General features: G+C 39.5%; 1 long non-coding RNA gene across 18 annotated transcripts in view; it reads left to right on the top strand.

Annotated features, from left to right (window-relative positions):
• LOC144376180 (uncharacterized) overlaps window positions 1-8,234 on the top strand; it is a 145,479-nt gene extending 137,245 nt beyond the window's left edge. For 3 of the 18 annotated variants that reach the window (XR_013436356.1, XR_013436354.1, XR_013436357.1), the window contains exon 15: window positions 6,888-8,228. This is a non-coding gene — a long non-coding RNA (uncharacterized LOC144376180). Of the gene's footprint in view, window positions 1-6,887 lie in introns of all 18 variants that reach the window. The other 15 variants (XR_013436358.1, XR_013436350.1, XR_013436351.1 and 12 more) reach the window with 8 other exon arrangements.
• The last annotated feature ends 8,986 nt before the right edge of the window (window positions 8,235-17,220 follow it).

Genomic DNA, 17,220 nt, shown 5'->3' with positions numbered 1-17,220 from the left:
TGTGAATCAGGTGGGATAGCGATACCAGACTTCAAACTATACTACAGAGCAATAGTAACAAAAACAGCATGGTACTGGTACCAAAACAGGCGGGGGGACCAATGGTACAGAATAGAGGACACAGAAACCAATCCACAAAACTACAACTTTCTTATATTTGATAAAGGGGCTAAAAACATGCAATGGAGGAAGGATAGCATCTTCAACAAATGGTGCTGGGAAAACTGGAAATCCATATGCAACAAAATGAAACTGAATCCCTTTCTCTCGCCATGCACAAAAGTTACTCAAAATGGATCAAGGAGCTTGATATCAAATCAGAGACACGGCATCTGATAGAAGAGAAAGTTGGCTACGACCTACATGCTGTGGGGTCAGGCTCCAAATTCCTCAATAGGACACCCATAGCACAAGAGTTAACATCTAGAATCAACAAATGGGACTTACTCAAACTAAAAAGTTTTCTCTCAGCAAAAGAAACAATAAGAGAGGTAAATAGGGAGCCTACATCATGGGAACAAATCTTTACTCCTCACACTTCAGATAGAGCCCTAATATCCAGAGTATATAAAGAACTCAGAAAATTAGACAATAAGATAACAAATAATCCAATCAAGAAATGGGCCAAGGACTTGAACAGGCACTTCTCAGAGGAGGACATACAATCAATCAACAAGTACATGAAAAAATGCTCACCATCTCTAGCAGTCAGAGAAATGCAAATCAAAACCACCCTAAGATACCATCTCACTCCAGTAAGATTGGCAGCCATTAGGAAGTCAAACAACAATAAGTGCTGGCGAGGATGTGGGGAAAAGGGTACACTTGTACATTGTTGGTGGGACTGCAAATTGGTGCAGCCAATTTGGAAAGCAGTATGGAGATTTCTTGGAAAGCTGGGAATGGAACCACCATTTGACCCAGCTATCCCCCTTCTCGGTCTATTCCCTAAAGACCTAAAAAGAGCATGCTACAGGGACACTGCTACATCGATGTTCATAGCAGCACAATTCACAATAGCAAGACTGTGGAACCAACCTAGATGCCCTTCAATAGACGAATGGATAAAAAAATGTGGCATTTATACACAATGGAGTATTACTCTGCATTAAAAAATGACAAAATCATAGAATTTGGAGGGAAATGGATGGCATTAGAGCAGATTATGCTAAGTGAAGCTAGCCAAGCCCTAAAAAACAAATGCCAAATGTCTTCTTTGATATAAGGAGCGTAACTAAGAACAGACTAGGGAAGAAGAGCATGAGAAGAAGACCAACATTAAACAAGGAGGAGAGGTGGGAGGGAAAGGGAGAGAGAAGGGAAATTGCATGGAAATGGAAGGAGACCCTCAGGGTTATACAAAATTACATACAAGAGGAAGTGAGGGGAAAGGGAAAAATAATACAATGGGGAGAAATGAATTATAGTAGAGGGGGTAGAGAGAGAAGAGGGGAGGGGAGGGGAGGGGAGGGGAGGGGAGGGGGGATAGTAGAGGATAGGAAAGGCAGCAGAATACAACAGACATGAGTATATCAATATGTAAATCAATGGAAGTGTAACTGATGTGATTCTGCAATCTGTATACGGGGTAAAATGGGAGTTCATAACCGACTTGAATCAAAATGTGAAATATGATATATCAAGAAATATGTAATGTTTTGAACAACCAACAATAAAAAATAAAAAAAATAAAAGCTAAAAGACAAGAAAAATAAATAAATAAATAAATAAATTCTCTTTGATTTAGGCTTTGACCTTTAAAAAAAAAAGAAGTGAATTTAGCAAGTTAACTGGTTATAAGACTGGCTTTAAAAAAACATGTACATATATACATATACATACAAAATATATTAGTTATATATACTGTAGCAACAATCAGAAAATGAAATTTTAAAAATAGCATTTAAAATATCAAAAATATCAATAATTGCTATCCTAACAGTACCACAACTGAAAATATAGCAAAACTTCTGAAATTGAAAAGAAAATGCAAGACTTCTTCATAGCCAAAACAAAAATTAGTGATATTAAAATATCTACAATAAATCAACTTAAGCATGACCATAAATTGAAAGTGTCAATATTGTTACTACATCTGTTCTTCCAAAATTAATGTATGTATTTTAGGTAATACTAATCAAAAATCCCAGCTTTTTGGTGTGAAATAAAATTATTCATAAATTGATTATGAAAATGCCAATGACCTAGAATAGCAGTTATGATTTTGAACAAGAGGAAAAAAATAGAAAACATGTACTACCAGTTTTCATTAACAACTTTTGGTATCAGTACAATAATAAACTATAATAAACTAACATTTCACTAGGACAGGGTAGTGTAGAGGTCTTTCACATATATGATGATTTATCATACATGTTCCACTACATCTCAAGTAAAGAGGGGAAGATGTTTTTTCAATGAAAATGATGTTGAAAAAATTTTATATATAATTATATAATTGTCAACTGGTTTTCCACTCCCCTTGCTACATAATTTTTTTAGGTGGATCATAGACATAAAAATGAAAAGTGAAACTATAGATATATGAAAGAAAATGTAGAAAAATATTTTATGACCTTAAATTAGGGAAAGAGTTCTCAAACTGGGCATAAAAAAATCACAATTTTTAAAAAAACAAAAAATTACTCTTGGTCAAAATAAAGAACTTCTGTTCATCAAAGTACATCACTTAGAGAGTAATATGCAAGATTTGAAAGCCAGCTTCCGCAAAAATGAGGCACTAAGCAACTCAGTGAGACCCTGTCTCTAAATAAAATACAAAATAGGACTGGGGATGTGGCTCATTGGTTGAGTACCCCTGAGTTCAATCCCTGGCACAAAACAAAAACAAAAAGTGCAAGCTGTGTGGGGAGATTCTATTTGTAATACAAATATCTTTTTTTAACTCACAAAATTAAGCACACACAGTGGTTTATTGTTAATGTACACATCTAAAAAATCAAGTTATATACATTGTAGGAAAGTGTTTTCTGAGAAAAATATTTCTTCCAGTTGGAAAATTCTTCCAATCTAGTTCAATGTCCATCTGTATCAGTGTCCACCTATGTACTGTTCTCTACTGAGGGGCCTTAGGAGGACCCTTTGAAGTGGGCAGATGGCTCCATGGGCTTTCTTCTGGTTGTCTTGAATGTTATTTCACACTAGTGTATTTAGGGGTGCCACTTCCACTCAACAGATCGTACTCATTTCTCACATGTTTCACTCACTAACTCATCAACCTCTGAAGGGTCACTTTGTGTCCCCTTGGTCAGCCAATCATCTTCATGATAAGATTGTTGAAGAGTCCTTCATTAACTCTACTTACTTCTCCTGAGAGAATAGAACAGAGTTCACTGGCAGCTTCCACTTTCCAAAGCACCAAACATATCACACTTTTTCAATTTTGTCACCAATGCAAGCCGACTACAGTAAGCAACACATGCGAAGGCTTCCTGTTCAAATTTCCTGATTCCCACTGTTCTGATACCCTTTCCTGTAGTCATCCAGTCCTGCTTCTCTGTTTATTTAGGCAGGGAGAGCAGAGCTTGGCATCTAGGCACCCTACCAGGGCAGAGGGGGCAGCACCCAGAGGGCAGAAGCAGAGGGCATCACAGACTGCCTGCTGCCACCCTAATGCCTTGTTTTCAAGGGACCCTGATAGCCAGGGAGGGCCTGGGCCTTGCTGTAATTTTTTTAATGTAATACAAATATCTTAAAAATACCTTGCATTGAAAATGAAGTATCCTACAAATGAACAAAAAGCCAAGAGTTCCTTGGGTTAAAGAAGGGTATTCATAAAGTCAATAAGAACCTGAAAGAGTTGCAACGTTATTAGTTGATGAGGATATGTAAATTAGACCCCAAATGAGATAACAGGCTCTCCCCTGCCTCCCGTGCTTGCCCACCTTGTGGGAGTTTACAGCTAGAGGCCGAGAAGCCATCCTGAAATGCCCTAAGAAAAATGTATTTTCTGTGTCTGTTCGTGCCAGCCCCAATTCACCCGAGTGACCCTGGTTCTGTAGCCCGCATGGGATGGAGGATACAGGAAATTATTGTTTTTTCATTTTTGGATGAAGAATAGCTTGATTGATCTGTTCTCCAAGGTTAGCTTTTTTTTTTTTTTTTTGTCTATTTCCAAATAATACTACTTTGAGCAAGATGATTGTGTCAGGTCAGTGGCATTGACTTAGGAACAAAGCACCAAGCAGCCTGAGCACAGGAAAGAAACCTCAATCAGGCACCCACGGAAACGCCTGTCAATCAGCAGGGTCTTCTGGCCAATCTTGGATTTCAGCCAGTTCCCCCACCAACTCTAGCAGGACAAGGGACTCTAAAAATACTTTTTCCTGTCCCAAGCCCTTCCCTTCCTGCTTCAAGCTTCATAAAATTCCAGTCCAGTCAAGCTCCCATGTGGTTTGTCCTCAGACCCTTCTTCTGTCCACTCTGTCGGTCTGATTGAGTTCCACTCTAGAGTGACATCTCAAATAAAGCCTGTTCGGAGGCCTTTTTAAATCTGCCTCCTTTGGTTACCTCCCATGGCCTGATCTCACAGTAAGTTTGAGAGAAGCCCCCCAAACTCAAATAAATCCTCAGCAAATGAGCAAAACCTTGTCTCAAAACTAAAAAAGAAAAAGGACCAGGGATATAGCTCAGTGCTAAATTGCCCCTGGGTTGGACTCCATTACTTAAAAAAATTTAAAAAGAAAACAATAATAAACTTAGACCTGTATGGCATTTACCTTTCTAAGGGAAACTTAATCAGTCCCTCTGGCATTGTGTGGCCAAAGAGAAATTGTACTGCACTGATTTGAAAAATACAGACACAGGGCTAAAATGATGAATGATGAGGAGGTGCTGGAGACTAGTGGGATGGGGAGAGGGAGTGGTTATGGAACCTGATTCAGGAAAATTCTCAGAGTTCTGAGAATGTACTTCATGCCAATAAACTGAATCTTTCAAAAATGAATAAAATCTTCGATTTTAAAAGAAAGTAGTTTTACTGAAAATATAAATACATGAAAGAAAAATAAGGAAAAATGGCAGGGAAGGATACGTGCATCTCTTGGGTGTGAACAGGTATAAGGGGGCACTCAGTGGGTGCTGCTAGCTGAGGGGTCACCAGGACCTGCTGGCCTGGATCTGCCACTTCAGGTATTTCTGGCTCCAACTCTCTCTCAGGTGGTGGAGGTAGTGAAACAAGTATCAAAGGTGGCCCTGAAGCTGCAAGAGGAATAAAGGTCACCAACTATCCCTGTTCCTTCCAGAGACAAAATACTTTATATGGCCTTTCAGAAAGCTCCACACACAAACCCACACTTGGAAGTGTCCCCAGAATGCATGCAGACAATGCCAGCTCTGCTTCTCATTGCTCCTGCCCCACCCCTGTTTCTGGAAGATCTGCTCTGCATGTCCAGTCTGTTTAACCCCCTCCTGCTCACACTGAGCACCCCAGTATCCTCAAGTTCAGCTTCATTATCCTTCAGCTCAGGATTCTTGGACAAGGCCAGAACCATGCAGGCTTGATGCACCATGTGGTGGCCTGACACAGTGACCTGATTCTAAGTATTATTAGATGGATAGTAAAGCAAGTGTAAATTAAGGGGTGAGGAGACCATCATAGAAGGAAGGCGGGAAGCAGCATGAGAGGCCTGGCCTTTCTAACATGAGGTCAGTTTTCTTGGCACCCCACTGTTCAGAGGAGCAGGCTGAGGCTGAGAGAGGTGTAGGGCCAGTTCTGGGACTCCTGTTTATGTGACCCTGTCACCCTGGGCAGGGTTTACCTTCCCAATATTAGGTTCAGCTTCTGTTGGGTGGAGGAACTTGAGATGGTGGACATGGAAGAGGGGTAGTCATCTAAGAAGGCTGGCTCCAGGGTCTCCACCAGGCTCCCCAGGGAGTTTGCCTGGAACACACACACCATGCTGATTTCATCCACCTCTGCAGCCACCTCTCCCTTCTGGGGTGGGATATTGAGGAGACACAGAGTCAGTGGCCAAACTGTGAGCCTCCAGGCATGTCTGAGGCTGGTGTTCAGTGCAAAATGCAAAGCCCATAGCAGCTTGTTTCTGAGGGGAACAGGAGAGCCCCAATATAATGGCTGGCAGAGTTCAAAGTGGCATTGCTGAAGGAATAGTTAGAAACTTTAGCAGGTTCAGGTCATTTTGTTTGTTAGCTGATAAGAAGTTCCTGCATTAGGAGCATTATATCACCAGTCCCAAGAGAGCATCACCTTCTATGAGGAAACAGGCTTATCAAAGACAGAAGGGTCCTGAGGTGAGGACACCCAGGACAACATTTTCTGTGGCACCATTGAAATGGCTCCAGGAGAGGATGAGGTCCTGGTCCCACAGCTTTGGAATTGTGAATGGCTATGGGAACTGGCTCCACAAGGAATTGTTGAAGCCCATGGGGCCACAGCTCCTGATCTCAGAGTCTGGGCTGTGATCCTTGAGACAGTAAGTGAAAGAAATAAACCAAGTGGCAAAGAAAGGAACCAAGTGTTAAGAGTCCCCTGATATTCTGGCTGAGCCGAGCCCAACTAATCCAGATGATGTGTAAGACTTGGAGAGTATGTGGAAGGACAGTTGGGCTACTGCCAACAGGACACCTGGGTCTAGGAGTTATAGTCAGTTGGATGGCAGAATGCAAAATCAACAAAAAATGGAAGTAAAATAGTGTTAGTGTTGCTGTTCTGATATTGTCAATCATTTGGGGATAGTGACCTTGCATCAGGCTAAAGCTAAGGCTGGCAGAGAGGATGATGATGGGCAAGGACTTGGTGCTCAGGTTCCTTGTGGTGTTAGACTATGTCCATCCCATCTCCCGGCCCTAAGAGGAAGGTGGTCAGGGTGGAGTCTCGGCTCTGAGTACCCTGTGTTCTTTTTTAGGCCCTGACTATGGAGTACCCTCTGCTCCCATACCCACAGTGTGGCCCAGCTCCTTCTCAGGGGTTCCCAGCCCCGCCTCTTCCTCCAACAATTTGGTGATGATGTTCCTGCTCCACCTCTCCTTGATGAGACCCTGTAGACAGCATGTGTGGCAGCTAGCAGTGAGAACCAGGCCCTGCTTGGACTGTTTTTCAGATTGTTTCTGCCCTTGTGACCTTCAGTTTCCCAATAATCATACAGACCCTGTGTCTGATATTTCTACCCTGGGATGACAGTATATGACACCAAGGACCCAGGATAAAGCCTAGAAATTCCCATTTCCCACCTCCAACCCTGTCCTGCGATGACCATGATAGGACATCAAACTCACCATCTCCAACTAGCTGCTCCTACCTCAGGTTCTAATTCCTCCAAACTCAGGAGGAAGGTGTGCAGGGGTACTCATGATGGTATCTGTTCTGTGTATTGCTGCGCCCCTCCCCTGACTCAGGCAATGGCAAGGCCCTACTGAGGTGGATGGAGCAAGGCGTCCATCCTCTGGAGGAGCGCAGTATGTTTCTGGGAATGGGCTGATTTGTTTTTGTATTCCTTTAATAAGTATGGTTTGGATTTCTCATATGACCATTAAGTATAAAGGAAAAATCATGACTTTCCCAATTAATGTAACTACTTCTAAAGCATAGATCTGTTTGCTCTAAATGCAATGATTCAGCTGTGGAGTGTAAATTGTTAATGTCTACAGAAAAACTCCCTGTATTCCTGTCAAGGAAGTTTTTGAGAAATTAAATTAAAATCTAGAGAAGAAAAATTAATGTTAAGAAGATAGATTAGTGCTTAGTACTGGGCAACTTGTTCTTGTTCCTGTGCACAATGGTTTGTGCTCTTACTTTTGTTTGATTAAAAATAATAACAAGTCAACCCCTTGCCGTAACCATGGCACCGGTTCCAGTCAGTAAGTCAAGAAAGAATAGTCAAGGTATAGGCCAATAGTTTGGGACATTTGTAACTATTATTAAAAGTTAACTAAGCAGAAACTGCTCAAAGCAAAACGCGAACTGAAAGTACAAATGCTTGCTTATGCATAAGCCAAGATACATTCTTCTATTCTAATTGTAGCTATGTAATATTTTGTTTTGTTTGAATAATGATTCCTGTTTTGTAACCACAAAGTACTGTAAGCCTGCCAAAATGAAAAGTATATATGATCAACTTCACAAGTAAAGATTGGGATCAACACCTTCACTTTGGTGTCTGTGTTGTTTCTCCACCCCCTCTTTCACCGACTCCTCACCATCCGTTCGTCTCCTGAGACCCCCTGTTGGAGCTGGTCTCCGACAGTGTATGCTGAAGGAATCATTTCAGTCAAATGCTACAAATGGCACTCAGAGAGTGGGAGAACTCAAATTTTATTTTTACACCCATGGGCCCAGAGGAGATCAGACTCCAAATTCTGTGCCCCCAACCCCAGTTTCTCACAACATTTGTAGGCTATCTGGTCTAGTCTATATGAGAGAAGGCCGTGTGCTGGGTTTCTAGTGGGAAGATATATTTGGAAGCAGAGTGTGATAAGGGGAGAAAATTCTCATAGGCCAGATCTCTTGTCTTGGGGCAAAGCCTCAAAAGGAGCTATATTATGCTTCAAAGGGGAGTAGTGAGATTCCTAGAGTTAGTTATTTATAACCCAAAAGGTAGGGGCCTATCATTAATTAGGTTTCCTGAGAAAGCACTGACAGAAATTGAAGGGGAACTCACCTTTCCCCAGACACTAGTTTTTCTTATAACCAGGCCTAGTTTTGCCACCAATCACATTCCCCCCCACCTGATGAACTTTAAACTCTTTTAAGGGGTATCATCTCTGTCTATATACTCCAAGCTAAGCTGCTGGTAACTCTAGAGGCCCATTTCAAATTTCATGGCCTCTAAGTGGGAGGAGATAAAGTGGGTCAGCATGTTAAGAATACAGGGACCAAACAGGAGTGTCAGGAGGAGCCCAGGGAGGTGTCCATCCAGCAGTAGGAGCTGGGCTTCCTGCCCAGCTCCCATATTGCTCCCGAGCTCCAAGAGTTGGCTAATTCCTGTCTCTTTTTTTGTCACCTGCTCTCAATTGCTCTCAACTGTTGAACCTCATCCCTGACAATCCCTGAGTGGTTTACATAAGAACAGAATTCCTCATTTAAAAAGAGGCAAAGTCCTCCCTTTCTAGCTGTTATCAAATCTAGCCATCTTCAGTTTTGTAAGACTATTGAGAAGGAGAAGTCTAATTGGTCTTGTATGGCCACTAGCTTGATGTCATCTGCTGTGTCCCTGGATAACTGATTACAGAAACTAGCCTCAGATGTGTATGTAGGTGGTGGATTTATCAGTATCAACTGCCTCTTTAACTGGAGAGTATTGTGTCCACGGGCCTATTCCTGCAACTTTAATGGCAGTGGGAGAGGTTAATATGATAATATGGGGTCCCCACTGTTAGGTTGAAGTAGCTCCTTCTTCCAATTTTAATCCATACAGAGTTTATGGCTGGTGTGGGTGCACCTAGTGTCTGTGTGATAGGGGACTCCTCTTGTGAACATCTGTAGATGTCTGGTGAAGAGTCTTTCCTGAGGCCTGGAGCTTTTGGGACAGGCTAAGCTCATCTATCTGATGAGGATCTACTCTTAGTTTTTTTTTTAATTGCAGGTGGGGTGTCCCAAAAAGGATCTCAAACAGGGATACCTTGTGTTCCCAGGTGTACAGTGGGCCTGTAGGAGAGCTTTAGGGAGGAGATCTACACATGAAATCCCTGTTTCCTGACAGAGTTTAGCAATGGTGTGGTTCATCCATTCAACTTTCCCTGAACCCTATGGTCAGTAGGTAGCATGTAGCTTCCCTTTGAATCCAATATTAGGTGACACCCTGGGTAACTTCCTGATGAAGGTGGGCCCATGGTCTGACTTAAAGGACAGGAGCAGGCCATATTTGGGGATTATTTCTTTTAATAGATCTTTGGTCACTTCTCAGGCCAATTCTGTTTGGGTGGGTATGGCTCCACCGTGCATCCAGTATCAGGATCCCTTGCTTGGTTTGACTTTCTTGAAGTCTACCTTGTCTTCAAAATGTAAAGTCCCAATGGCCTGGACTCCTGATGCTGGTCTAGCTGCTGGTTAGCTTTGTTTTTGGCACAAATTACACACCTCTGGCTTACTGAACTGAATGAAAATGAAAAGAGAACTTCAAAATTTGTGATAAGCCATTGAAGTCTACCTAGGAAGAAATATGTAGAACTCAACACTTGTATTAGAAAAAAACTTTATTTTCTTTCAGTCATGTTTTGTAGTTTCCAGAAGTTTTTCACCTGCTTGGTTAAATTTGTTATGTACATGACAGCAGAATGCATTTCAATTCATAATACACATATATAGCACAATTTTTCATATCTTTGGTTGAACACAAAGTAGAATCACACCATTTGTGTCTTCATACATGTACCTAAGGTATTGATGTCCATCCCATTCCACCATCTTTCTTACCCTCATGTCCCCTCCTTTCCCCTCCTTTCTCTTTGCCCTATCTAAATTTTCTCCATTCCTCCCATGGCCCCCCATCCCAATTATGAATAAGCATCCACATATAAAAAAAATTGGCATTTTGTTTTTTGGGATTGGCTTACTTCGCTTAGCACAATATTCTCCAACTCCATCCATTTACCTGAAAATGCCATGATTTTATTCTCTTTTAAACTGAGTAATATTCCATTGTGTATATATACACCACAATTTCTTTTTACATTCATCTACTGAAGGGCATCTAAGTTGGCTCCACAGTTTAACTATTGTGAATTGTGCTACTATAAACATTGAGGTGGCTGTGTCCCTATAGTATGCTGTTTTTAAGTCCTTTGGGCATAAACTGAGGAGTGGGATAGCTAGGTCAAATGGTGGTTCCATTCCCAGTCTTCCAAGGAATCTCCATACTGCTTTCCATATTGGCTAAACCAATTTGCAGTCCCACCAGCAGTGTAAGAGTGTGACTTTCCCCCCCAGCATCCTCCCCAAAACTTATTGTTGTTTGTATTTTTAATTAGCTACCATTCTCACTGGAGTGAGATAAAATCTTAGAGTAGTTTTGATTTTCATTTCTCTAGTTGCTAGAGATGTTGAACATTTTTTCATATATTTGTTGATTGATTGTATATCATCTTCTGAGAAGTGTCTGTTCAGTTCTGTGGCCCATTTATTGATGGGTTATTTGTTTTTTTGTTTTTTGGTGTTAAGATTTTTGAGTTCTTTATATATTCTAGAGATTATTGCTCTATCTGATGTGAGTGTGGTAAAAATATGCTCCCATTCTGTCGGCTCTCTTATCGCCTCACTGGTTGTTTCTTTTGCTGAGAAGAAGTTCTCAGTTTGAATCCATCCCACTTATTGATTCTTGATTCTATTTCTTGTGCTTTAGGAGTCTTATTAAGGAAGTGAGGTGTGGTGAGCCGTTCCTGTGGACTGTGGTCGCCATTACATGATGGCGCTGGCTCCGCTGTGGTCTGTGAAGGACAACTCCATATCAGAGAGAGTTGGCGTATTGTCAACTCCTTATCAGAGAAAGTTGGCGTGTCGTTCTCTAGCACCCTGTGAGAAGGGTCCACGTGGCAGCTTCGCATTGGGGTTTGAGGTGCTTTATTAAGGCTGGGAGGGGCATCCGATTATTATTCCAGGGATTAGAAGAATTATTAGAAGAATGTCAAGGGCCTGAATAAACTGCTGAAAGAAGATTCCTGAGTCGCGTCTTCCTTGCGGGCAAGGGGGTCGTGACAGTGAGGGACTAATTTGACATGATAAAGTTTTGGGCCTCCTTTTTCTTCTCTTAGGTTCAGGGTTTCTGGTTTAATTCCTAGGTCCTTAATCCACTTTGAGTTGAGTTTTGTGCATGGTGAGAGATTGACGCTTACTTTCATTCTGTTGCATATTGATTTCCAGTTTTCCTAGCACCATTTGTTGAAGAGGCTATCTTTTCTCCAATATATGTTTTTTGCTCCTTTGTCTAATCTGAGAAAACTGTATTTATATGGGTTTATCTCTGTGTCCTCTATTCTGTACCATTGGTCTACCAGTCTATTTTGGTGCCAGTACCATGCTGTTTTTGTTACTTTTGCTCTGTAGTTTAGTTTAAGGTCTGGTATAGTGATACCACCTGCTTCACTCTTCTTTCTAAGGATTTCTGTAGCTATTCTGAGTCTCTTATTTTTTCCAGATGAATTGCATGACTGCTTTTTTTTTTATTTCGATGAGGAATTGCATTGAGATTTTGATTGGATTTGCATTAAATCTACATGGTGCTTTTGCTAGTATGGTCATTTTGACAGTATTAATTCTGCCTATCCAAGAGTAAAGTAGATCTTTCCATCTTCTAAGGTCTTCTTTAATTTCATTCTTTAGCATTCTGTAGTTTTCATTGTAGAAGTCTTTCATTAAGTTGATTCCCATGTATTTTATTTATTTTTTGAAGCTATTGTAAGTAGGATAGTTTTTCTAGTTTCTCTTTCAGAGAATTTCTCACTGATGTACAGAAATGCCTTTGATTTATGGTTTTGTATCTGGCTACTTTGTTGAATTTATTTATTAGTTCTAGAAATTTGTGGTGGAATATTTTGGATCTTCTAGTATAAAATCATATAGTCAGTGGAAGTGATAATTTGAGTTCTTATTTTCCTATCTATATCCCTTTAATTTATTTTGTCTACTTGCTCTGGCCAGTGTTTCAAGAACTATGTTAAATAGAAGTGGTAAAAGAGGGTATCCCTGTTTTGTTCCAGTTTTTAGAGGGAATGCTTTCAATTTTTCTCCATTTAGAATGATGCTGTCCTGAAGCTTAGCATAGATAGCTTTTACAATGTTGAGGTATGTTCCTATTACCCCTAGTTTTTCTAGTGTTTTGAACATGAAGGAGTGCTATATTTTGTCGAATGCCTTTTCTGCATCTATTGAGATGATCATATGATTCTTTAAGTCTATTAATGTGATGAATTACATTTATTGATTTCCATATGTTGAACCAACCTTGCATCCCTGTATGCAAGGTGCACTTAATTATGCCGCACTATCTTTTAATGTATTTTTTATTCAATTTTTCAGATTTGTGTTGAGAATTTTACATCTATGTTCATTAGATATTGGTCTTAAGTTTTCTTTCTTTGTAGTGTCTTTGGTTTTGGAATCAGGGTGATATTAGCCCCATAGAATGAGTTTGAAAGTGTTCCCTCTTTTTCTATTTCATGGAATAATTTGAGGAATATTGATATTAGTTCTTCTTTGAAGGTCCTGTAGAACTCAGCTGTGCATCCATCTTGTCCTGGGCTTTTCTTGTTTGGTAGGCTTCTGATGTCATCTTCTATTTCATTGATTGAAATTGATCTGTGTAACTTGTATATATCATCCTGATTTAGTTTGGGCAAATCATGTAACTCTAGAAATTTGTCAATGCCTTCAATATTTTCTATTTTATTGGAGTAAAAATTTTCAAAATAATTTCTAATTATCTTCTGTATTTCTGTAGTGTCCATTATGATATTTCTTTTTCCATCATGGATGGTAGCAATTTGAGTTTTCTCTCTCCTTCTTTTTGTTAGCATGGCTAAGGATTTATCAATTTTATTTTTTCTAAGAACCAACTTTTTGTTTTGCCATTTTTTCCCAATTGTTTCTTTTGTTTCAACAACATTGATTTCAGCTCTGATTTTAATTATTTCCTGTCTTCTGATTTTGGTGTTGATTTGTTCTTCTTTTTCTAGGGCTTTGAGATGTAATGGTAGGTCATTTATTTGTTGGCTTTTATGCTTTTAAGGAATGGATTCCATGCAGTGAACTTTCCTCTTAGTACTGCCTTTATAGTGTCCCAGAGATTTTGATATGTTGTATCAGTGTTCTCATTTAACTCTAAGAATTTTTCAGTCTCCTCTTTGACATCTTTTGCAACTCATTTTTCATTCTATAGCATAATTATTTATTCTCCAGGTGTTGGAGTAGCTTCTATTTTTAATTTTATCATTGATTTCTAATTTCATTCCATTATGATCTGATAGACTGCAGGGTTCTCGCCAGTTGCCTGCACTGACAATTTGAGCTGGGTTCAAAAGAGCTGGCTGCAACATTAAACTAAGAAAACAGTGAAGAAATCACACAACACCTGGACATGAGTTTTTCAGGTTGAGGGTGGGACTGCTCTGTGACCTTTAGTTTCAGCTAGGAAAGAGTTCATGCACCCAGAATATCTTTATTTTTTAGGGGGGACCCACCAAGGAGATTTGATGTAATGTTCTTCACCAAATAAGGAAGGGGATAATGTTTCAAAGGTGGAGTCTTGCTTTGTGATGTCTTGTGTTCAGCAGATTGATTGACATCCTGGCAAGTCACACCCATCTCAGGTGCTATGTGAGATTGTAGGCAGAGCAAAAGGAAAGGGACACTTGCATCACACACCCCAGTCAGCATGCAATGCCAGGCCTGTCCCCTCATATAGCTCCAATGGGCATATCTCACACACACAGCCATGGATGGCTCACAACACAGGGTAGTAGCTCTACTTTTTTGTATTTGCTAAGAGTTCCTTTGTGGCATAGTATATGGTCTATGTTAGATAAGGATCCATGTGCTGCTGAGAAGAAAGTGTATTCACTTTATGGATGAAATATTCTATATGTCAGTTAAATCTAAGTTATTGATTATATTATTGCCTTCTATAGTTTCTTTGTTTAGCTTTTTTTTTTTTTTGGAAGATCTACCCCATGGTGAAAGAGGTGTGTTAAAGTCACCCAGAATTATTGTGTTGTGGTGTATTTGACTCTTGAACTTGAGAAGAGTTTATTTGATGAACATAAATGCTCCATTGTTTGGGGCATATATATTTATAATTGTTATGTCTTGTTGATGTATGGTTCCCTTGAGCAGTATGTAATGTTCATCTTTATCCCTTCTGATTAACTTTGGCTTGAAGTCTACTTTATTTGATATAAGGATGGAAACCACTGCTTCTTTCCAAAGCCCATTCGAGTAGTTTTTTCTCAACCTTTCACTTTCAATCTGTGGATGACTTTTCCTGAGAGTCCCTTGAAGGCAGAATATTGTTGGATTTTTTTTTAATCCAATATGCCAGTGTATGTCTTTTAATTGGTGAGTTTAGGCCATTGATATTCAGGGTTATTATTGAGACATGATTTGTTTTCCTGGTAATTTTTGTTTATTTTTAGTATTTAACCTGTCTTGGTTTCTCCTTTGATTGGCTCTCCCTTTAGTGTAATACTGATTTTCATTGTTGTTTTTCATTTCCTCCTCATAGATATTTTGCCAAGGATGTTCTATAGTGCAGGCTTTCTAGTTGTAAATTCTTTTATCATGAAAAGTTTTCACTTCATCATCAAATCTAAAGCTTAACTTTGCTGGATTCTTAGTTGGCATCCATTTTCTTTCAGAGCTTGGTATATGTTGTTCCAGGATCTTTTAGCTTTCAGGGTCTGGGTTGAACAATCTGAAGATATCCTAACTGGTTTTTCCCCTATACACAGTCTGATTCCTTTCTCTTGTGGATTTTAAAATTCTCTCCTTATTCTGTATGCTAGGGATTTTCATTATAATATGGGTTGGTGTAGCTCTGTTGTGATTTTGTACTTTTGGTGTTCTGTAAGCTTCTTGTTTTTGATTTTCTAATTCATTCTTCATGTTTGGAATTTTTCTGTATAATCTTTATACCTTTATTTTTATTTTTCGTATATGGTGCTCAGGTTCAAACTCAGAACCTCAGATGCACTAGGTGAATGCTCTACCTCTGAGCCACAACCCCAGCCCTCTGAAATAATTTCACTGAATAAATTGTTCATTCACTTGGTTTGGCACTCTATGCCTTCTTCTATCCCAATAATTCTTAAATTTGGTCTTTTTTATGTTATCCCATAATTCTTGAATGTCCTGCTTATGGCTTCTTACCATCTTCACTGTGTGGTCACTATTCTTTTCAAGATTATATATTTTGTCTTCATTGTCTGAGGTCCTGTCTTCCCAGTGATCTAATCCAACAGATTAGATCAAGTGATGCTTTCTATTGAGTTTTCAGTTGATACTGTTTCTTTCATTTCAAGTATTTCTGTTTCATTTTTTTCAGAACTCTATCTCCCTATTGAAGTAATCTTTTGCTTTCTGTATTTGCTTATATATCTCTTTACTGAAATGATATTTTGCTGCCTGTATTTGCTCTCTTATATATTCACAGAAGATTCTAATTATGGACATCCTGAACTCTTTCTCTGTAATTTCTTCTGTTATGCTGGCCATGGATTCTAATAAGGTAGTATCTTGGTTTGTTTGGAGCACTTTCTTCCCTTGTTGTTTCATGTTGTTGTGTGTCTTCCCTTTTAGCACTGCTGATCTGAGGCATTATTATTTTTACCCTATAGGCTTATAATGTCCCTTCAGGGTTCCAAAACCTCTCCTTTGAGGGGAAGAACAATGTTAACAAATCCCAATACAAACAATATAAAACTGTAAACCAAATAGATGCTATTAAGATGTTTACAGTTTTGTCCCAATATACAGAAATGGTGAGTTCAATTATTATCTACAATATAAACAGTAGATTTGCAAAACTGTCTACAATTTCTGATAGTAGACAAAGAACTGGGGGTGAGGTGTAGAATGAGGTGTTGAGGGGGTAGGAGGTGAGGAGATAGAGTTATTAGATGTTAGAAAGTGTGAAAGAGAATTCTAAAGAACTTGGTTAGTAGCAGGAGAAGAGAGAAAACACTTTGTGGGAGACAAGTAAGTGGGAGGACAATAAAGTTCAAAAACAAACAGAAATATTAAGAAAAATGTAAAAATAGGAGATAAGGGGGTTGAAGTCATGGCTCAGTGATAGAGCACTTGCCTGGCATGTGTAAGGTCCTGGATTTGATCCTCAGCATCACATAAAAATATACAAAAGATCCATTGACAACTAAAAAATATTTTTTAAAAGTAAGAGATAAAAGAATGTACAATACAACTGTAATATACTATTCCAACATCCCAATCCTCAGTAGCCTGATTCATGAAAAGTACTTGGTTCACAAATCTTGGGAATGTGAGTGTGAGAGAAGAGAGAGAAAAAAAATATTAAAAAATCTTGAAGATACATGAATTATTTTTGTTGGAGATCAGTGTCTTTCTGCTTTCCTTCTCATCCGATAGGTGGAATTGTCTGTTATTTGCTGGCATTTCCATTCTCAGGATGGTGGAGGTTATTAGGGTGGGAGGGTTGGTCTTGCAGGTAGAGCTCCTGCATGTGGGGTAGAGCACTTGCTGCTCCCTGATGGGAGATTACACCCCCAAGGATCTCT

This window comes from Ictidomys tridecemlineatus, chromosome 3, assembly GCF_052094955.1.
Source record: "Ictidomys tridecemlineatus isolate mIctTri1 chromosome 3, mIctTri1.hap1, whole genome shotgun sequence".
Classification (NCBI taxonomy): domain Eukaryota; kingdom Metazoa; phylum Chordata; class Mammalia; order Rodentia; family Sciuridae; genus Ictidomys; species Ictidomys tridecemlineatus.
This window is presented reverse-complemented; position numbering and strand designations above follow the sequence as displayed.